The sequence below is a fragment of the Tasmannia lanceolata genome, unplaced genomic scaffold (genome assembly GCF_043159265.1).
Source record: "Tasmannia lanceolata isolate RefF3 unplaced genomic scaffold, GAP_Taslan_0.1 ptg000012l, whole genome shotgun sequence".
NCBI classification, from domain to species: Eukaryota; Viridiplantae; Streptophyta; class Magnoliopsida; order Canellales; family Winteraceae; genus Tasmannia; species Tasmannia lanceolata.
This window is the reverse complement of record NW_027518689.1, coordinates 12,742,486-12,749,603: the sequence shown is the minus strand read 5'-3', so window position 1 is coordinate 12,749,603 and position 7,118 is coordinate 12,742,486. Positions and strand designations below refer to the sequence as shown.

The 7,118-nt window shown below is 38.4% G+C and overlaps 1 pseudogene; it reads left to right on the top strand.

Moving 5' to 3' along the window:
• Nucleotides 1-266: 266 nt before the first annotated feature.
• Nucleotides 267-2,529, top strand: LOC143888557 (protein TWIN LOV 1 pseudogene; annotated as a pseudogene).
• Nucleotides 2,530-7,118: the final 4,589 nt, after the last annotated feature.

Here is a 7,118-nt window from a genome sequence, read left to right as displayed (position 1 = left end):
TGACTGATTGGGATTTTCTTCACGTTTCCAACACTTTTTTTTCATTTTCTCATCACCTCCCTTGGTGATTGTTTTGTTCTTTTTTATTTTCAACCCAATAAATGTATGTAGCTATGCTATTACAAGAAGAATATATCTCTCTTTTCCCTCTCCTTTCTTCCCATTTCTTCTGATCAAAATTTTCACTTTTAAGGTGCTAGTCTTAAAGTACCACATGGGATTGAGGGTTGGTGTGATCATAGAGGAAAAGAGGAACAATTTCAACCATGGAATCAGAACTCTATTCTTCCAACAGACTCAACCTGATTGAGCAATCTCTGACCGTTCGTTACTCCGATTGGATTCGAGTCGCCCCAACGATGTGTCAAAGAGTTTTCTCATCACTGATCCTTGCATTTCTGGTCACCCAATAGTCTTCGCAAGCTGCGGATTCCTAAAGATGTCTAGGTATTCTAAGGAAGAGATTGTGGGAAGAAATGGGGGAATTTTTCAAGGGCCCGATACAAAGCGGAGCTCGGTGATGGAAATCTGAGAAGCGATTGGGGCGGAGAAGGCACTGCAGATTAGCTTGTTGAATTATAGGAAAGACGGGACACCATTTTGGATTTTGTTCCATTTAAATCCTATTTTTAGTATGGAAGACGGGCGTGTGGTTCATTTCGTTGTAGTTCTGGTGCCTATCGCTAGGAAATCGAGGCTTTCGGGATCTGGGTTTGGGACGAATTGGGGTAATTTGGGGGAGGAGTGCTCGAGTATGCGAGAGATTGTTTTTGGGTCTTGTCGGAGAGAGGTGTGTATGGATTCGGCTGGGGAATTGGGTCGTGGTTTGGCATATGATTCGTTTGTTGATTCTGACAGTAGAGGTTTGTCTCGAGATTTGAATTACTTAAAAGAAAAAGAAGAAAAGGAATGTTCAAACTATGGTGTGTTTGTCAAATTTAATCTCCTGTTGTAATGCTAGTTTCCTTAATTAATGGACTTGCTTATGATTTTAATGTTCCATTATGTGCTTATTTTGTCTAATGCTGTCATTTACTACTGTTTAGCAGGTTACTTATGTGGCAAGCTTGGTTTATTTTAATTTGGTGCTTGTCAATTACTGTTTTCATTTATCAATTGTTTATTATTGTAATTTCCTGAACAAGTTGATTGGTGCATTTGACTGTCTATCCGATCAACAGACTTGTATGTTGACTCTGTCTCAATCAAATGTTTGCTTCTATTTTTCAAGAAGTTGTTGCTACTTTCAATGGTGTCCCAGGGTACTTTTAATTTGTCAGTGGTGCTACCTATCGGTCTTTTGCCTTAGTGATTTGTTAATTTTGGTTTTTCTTTAGTTCCAAATTGATTAGGTTATTCCTTACTAATTTCCTACCCCAGTTGTGATAGTACTTTCTGTTAATCATTTGTTCTGAATGTATGATTTTGTATGTATTTATCATTGCCAATGCCTATGGTTTTCATGTTTATTATATACCGATGTCATGTGTAGGTATGTGGCTCTATTTCTAGTGTGGTTGGAGCCTAAATAAAGATTGAATTATAATGTATGAGGGTGTTAGAAGGGCTGTTTTAGTACCAAAATAGCTAGGTTTCCTAACTAAGTTAATTAGTTGGAAAAGGAATGAGATTAAGAGAGGGTTTTTTCTTGTATAGGGAAATGTGAGAAGTTTCTTATCAGGAAAAGAATGAGAGAGGAGACTAAGATGATATTGGAAGAGGTTTGAGGTATTGATCAATCGGGTTTAGATTGATCAAGGATAAACCATTGCAATCATCTTCTTTTCTTTCTCATAGTGATTTCTTATCAACTTGCCCTTGGACATAGGTTTTTATGCCGAACCTCATAAATTTCGTATGTGCTCTTTGTGTTCCGTAGTTGAGACCCACATAAATTTTGTTTGATATGTTGTTGACTTCGTATTCGTTTGCACATGTCTGGATCATATTTGGTGCATCGGTTTTCTGTAGTAGGGTTTATGCCTTTATGGATTTGAATTTCCCAAATTGTCTTTTGGTTATTCAACTGCGTGGATTTACTGTTCCATAATTGATTCTTATAGGATTGGAGGCCCAAGAGTCATGCGAGGCAAGTGATATGGAGAAGCAAAAAGCTGCCACTGCTATTAACATCATTTTATCTACATTGATTCACTATAGCGAGCTAACAGGCAAAGTTGTCTGTGGCAGGAGATGCAGATCAGTTGGAATTGTTCCTCTTGGTTCATCATTAAATATAGCTCTTGGTAGAATCAATCAAAGCTTTGTACTGTGCGTTGTTGCAAATTCCTTTTTCTATTGCTATATCATAGTTCTAGTGCTTATTCTTTGAAAAATATCCTCGAGATTTTCCCTTGCACATTTTGATAACGTGTTTTGTTATCTTGCAGGATTGATGCCCACTTACCTAACATGCCCATTGTTTATGCAAGTGATGCATTCCTTAATTTAACAGGTGCGCAGTGCTTGCATCCCTTTTCATGTGTTCGAATTCATTCCATTCATGAATATTTAGTTGCAATTGTCTAATTATATTTAATATTTAAAAGAAAAGAATATGAACGTTATGTTATCTTTGTGTCTTTTTTTTCCTTCCGTGAAGCATCTTGAAGGCCAACTTTAGAGTATTATTAGGCATGTGTAGAATAAGGCAATTGATGAAAAGGGTGGTTAGCCCTGTTTTCAACATGCTGAAGTCTATATAGGAGCTTGGCAAGTTATATTCGTATATATTGAGCATTAGTAACATCCGAAGGTTCCATTTGCTTGAGTTGGCACTGTTAACCGCATCCGGTTCTTCCTTGACCTCTTCCTATTTTGTACCTATGAAACAGTCAAATCTTCACCTTAGTTTTATTCACCGGTTTCTTTCTCTGAAGATAATGACTTTAATGAGTTGAATATATACCCTCCTAAATGTTAGCCCAAGGGTCTACTCTCCTATCTTGTTTTGATGATTCTAAACATAATTGATTATGTTCTTGAATACTAATCAATTTACCTTGAAGTGTTGTGTTAAGATAGGTTGATCATTGAAGGAACCAACACACCACATGGTCATGCTTGAAGATGTACCACACAAGAGTCAAAGGAGCTAAGTGGAGCTCACATCATCTCTCAAGCAAGCATACACAAAATGGAAGATCAATTGAAGACCAAGACTAAAGAGAAGTTGAAGGTTACATAGATTTCATTGTACATCTTTTCTCTTTAGATTTCTAAGTCAAGGCAAGGTTTTTCAAAAGAGTTTTTCAAAAACACTTAAGAACTTAAATGGTTTAGTGAATGGTGTAGACACCCCATTTTGAAGGGACCCAAGTTCGAGTTGCTTGTACAAAGCCTCGTCAAATCAGTGAGTTGGGGTCCCAAATTGAACCCTGAAGTAGCTTAAGGTCCCACCGAGGCCCCCGTAAAGTTTCGGCAAAATCTGCCGAGAAATGACAAATAGGACGAGCCAAGAAGGAGGCGTAGTGCAAGCAATGAAGGGGGGTGAATTTATCATGAAGGGGAGGTGAACTTATCCTTTGAGAAGCAAATTAAGGGGCAGATGGGACACGATTTGGTCATGCGCCCATCATTTTCCCCGCGCAACCGCGCGCTCATCACAATGAGTGGTGCCAATAGTGATGATCCCTTTTTGGTTATAAAACCAGCAAAAATCAGAGAAGAGGTGAGGGAGAGCTCATTTTTCTTGAAAAAATCTGAGAGAAAGAGAGGGAGATCCAGCCGGTCATCTTCTCCGGCGGGATTCTTACCGGATTCCGGCCATTCTCCAGCTAGAGGATTCATTTTCGTTGGAAAAATTTTGAGAGAGAGAGGGAGAAGAAGAAGGAGATTTTGGGAGAAAATCTCAGATCTGGATCTGAGATTTTTTGAAAATTAAGGAGAAAACCCCCCATTTGCAGAGAGATCTGATTTTCAGGTGAAGCAAAAAACCAGAGAGGGAGAAAGGGATTTTGGGGATCTTCTTCTCGAGCACCTTCTCCGGCCGGCCACCTCTGTCACCTCCGCCCATCGCTCCATCCCAAACCTCCATTAATCTCAGCCATCTTCTTCTCCCAACATTCAACTCCAAAATCCCTTCTTCAAAACCCAATATAAACCCTATCTCAGTAAACCCTCATGATCTCTTAACTCTAATTTCTCAAATCTCTTCAAATTTCACAGTCATGTCTTCCATTCTCCGAGTATTGGGAGCTGGACCTCGGGGAACAAAGCCAAATCTGTTATATGGAAAAGCTCGGGTAACTCTCTAACCCTCTTTTCATCTTGTTTTTTTTCTTTGATTCTTTTATGAAAGTCCATTCATGACGGCTTGTGATCTGTGTGATCCCTACTATGAATTTTTCTTTTGAAGATTTCATGAACTCCATGTAGAAATGATTTTCAAATTTCATCAATTTTGGGTCCTAATCACTGTTTAGCCTGTAGGTAGATTTATCCTTCTTGCTAGATTAACCGTTTTGTCAGCTTCTTCACCTCCTGATGCGTATGCATTTTAATTAGAAGTCCCACTCCTCTGTTCAGAATTCTACTTTGGGTTCGTTTCCACAGGTTGATGCTATGTTGGAACCAAGTTATTGTGTGAACATGATTTCGTTCTTTAATTTTCTTTTGATTCATGACACACGCTCTCAGATTTCAATTTTGTATTGACATTCGGTTAGTGGGTGTTTTGAATGTAAGGATGAAGAGTGGCTTACATGTTAGCTTCAAAAGATATTTTCCCTTGAACTGATGGGGGATTCTTTGGTTAAGTGAATTGCTTAATTGGTTCAGCTGGGAATGACAGAAAATCAATTCATATTTTTATCATAGTTGGTCCTTCCCTGTTAGAGTGTTTAAGCCTGAAAATCTTCGTGTCAGTACTCTTAATGTTTGATATTAAGCTTGTTTTTATGTTTTGTTGGGAGTATAAGCTTGTCTAAGCCTAGTCAACATATATTATGGTTGGAGTGATATCATTTCCTCAAGAAAAAGGGGTGCAACCTGGTTCAAGTGTCCAAATAGCCTCAATTCGCTTCACTTTCCTTACTTGACTCGCAACAGAGCCTTTATCTTCAATACTTTTGCAGAGCATTAAACTGATAGCAGTTTTTTTTTTAAAAAAAATCATTACCTCTTGTGACTCTCGCAGTCTTTCCTTTTGGTAATCATGTTTGTCTCCCTATGATTTCTCTTAGTCTCGTTCATAACGTCCTTATGGTCGATCATGGTACAGAAGGAGTCTTTGAGAAATCACAATTCCCTTATGTTCGGCTTGTATATCATCGTGTCAATTTCCCATATGAGCAGACCCCAGGGAGTCTTTGAGAAATCACAGAAGGTCTTTCAAAAATAACTTTAGTACTAATTTATTTGCCGAAAATGGTATATGTTAATACTATATTGATAGGATAGATTCTTCATTTGTCCTTGCTTTTATCACTCCTGTTTGTCTAAGCAATGGAATAGACCACTCCATTTCATATCTCTCATCATTCTTGGTTTTAGGCTGTGTACTCTGGCTAACTTGAGATAGAGTTCGAGTTTTGCAGTGCGAGGTTTTATTTGAGTTTTTTTCTTCTTCTTTCTCTTCCCTTGTTCCCCTTTACATTCGGATTTCAATTAGGACTCTTTCAGCACTCGTCTGTCATTAGAGGTCCTCATTTGGGTCTAGAGTTCCACCAACACTTAACTTACTCTTTGTTTCTCAGGAGCTTTCTCGTGGGTAAGGGCGATGAAGGCGTTAGCCCAAGCCCATCCTTAGGGGACTTGCTCATTCCAAGTAGAGCTCCCCTCCTTTGTATAGTACACTTTACTAGTCTTTTAGACACCGATAGAAATTAGACCCCTACTAGAAAACATGCTATGTCTCATTAGGCCATGCTCCTTTGGAGACAAGCCTCATTTAGAGCCTACCCTCAGGGAGGTTGCCTTGATTTTGACAGATAGTGTACCCCTAGGAGGCATGCCTTGCCTCATTTATAGAGCCCCTATTTGGAGACAAGCCTTGTCTCATTTAGAGAGTTTCCATTTTTAGAAGGCTTACCCAGCCTTATATTAGAGCAGCTCCTTTTAGAGAGTCTTTGACTCATTCCTCCTTTAAGTTGTAGTATTAGAGAGCCTTTGGCTCATTGTCTTCTTTAGTGATTTTTATTAGAGAGTCGTTGACTCACTCGTCCTTTGGATGGCATTGTTAGAAAGTCATCGGCTCACTCGTCCTTCAGGTAGTGTTGTTAGAGAGTCTTTGACTCATTTGTCCTTGTTAGGGAGTCTTTGACTCAGTTGTCTGCTTTAGCGATATTATCAGAGAGTTTTTTGACTCATTCATCTTTTTGTAGTATTATTAGATAGCCTTAGACTTTTTTGTTCATCTCCTTGGCATTATTAGTTATGAGTTTCTCCTTTAAGAGTAGTTACCTCTTCTTTATTAGAGACTAGCATAGTCTCACTAAAGCTTTGTTTGTTTAGAACCTTAGATTATTTTCGGTGTCTTTGACACTAGCTTATTCGGTTTAGGGGTTTCCCCTGTTTGCCCTAGGGTTTGGCCCTAGGGTTTTGCTTTGTATATTCCCTCCGGTCTTTGACCAAAAGGATGAAATCAGAAATTTAAAATCCAAAAACATGTTAAAACATTTAAAAATCCAAAAATATTGAAATACTTTAAAATTCAAAAACATGTTAAAACATATAAAACTCAAAAACATTAGAAACTTAAAACATAAAAAATATTTGAAAACCTTAAAAAAAAAAGCTTAAAGTGTTGAGTGTTTTAGAAACAGTAATTAGGAGAGTTCGTTTCGAACTACGTTGGCTTGATCCTCTCCCACGAGGTACGTAGTGCAGCTCGGGATTTATATCCAAAGTCCAGCCAAACTTTTGTAAATAACATTTTAAATCTTTTTGAATAAGCAACCTTTCTAACCTTGTTTTCAAAAGATCTTCCTCTAGAGTTAGGAGTTTCTCCTACATAGAGAGTTTTATAGTTAGGAGTTTCTTTTGATAGGTTGTTTGTTTGTTTGTTGTGTGCTTGTTTTAGAGTTAGGGGTTTGTCCTAGAGTTATAGGAGCGCCTCCATCCGGTCAGTCGGCGATTCACATCGCCGAGTGATGACTAGAGTAGGATACGTTAGTCCA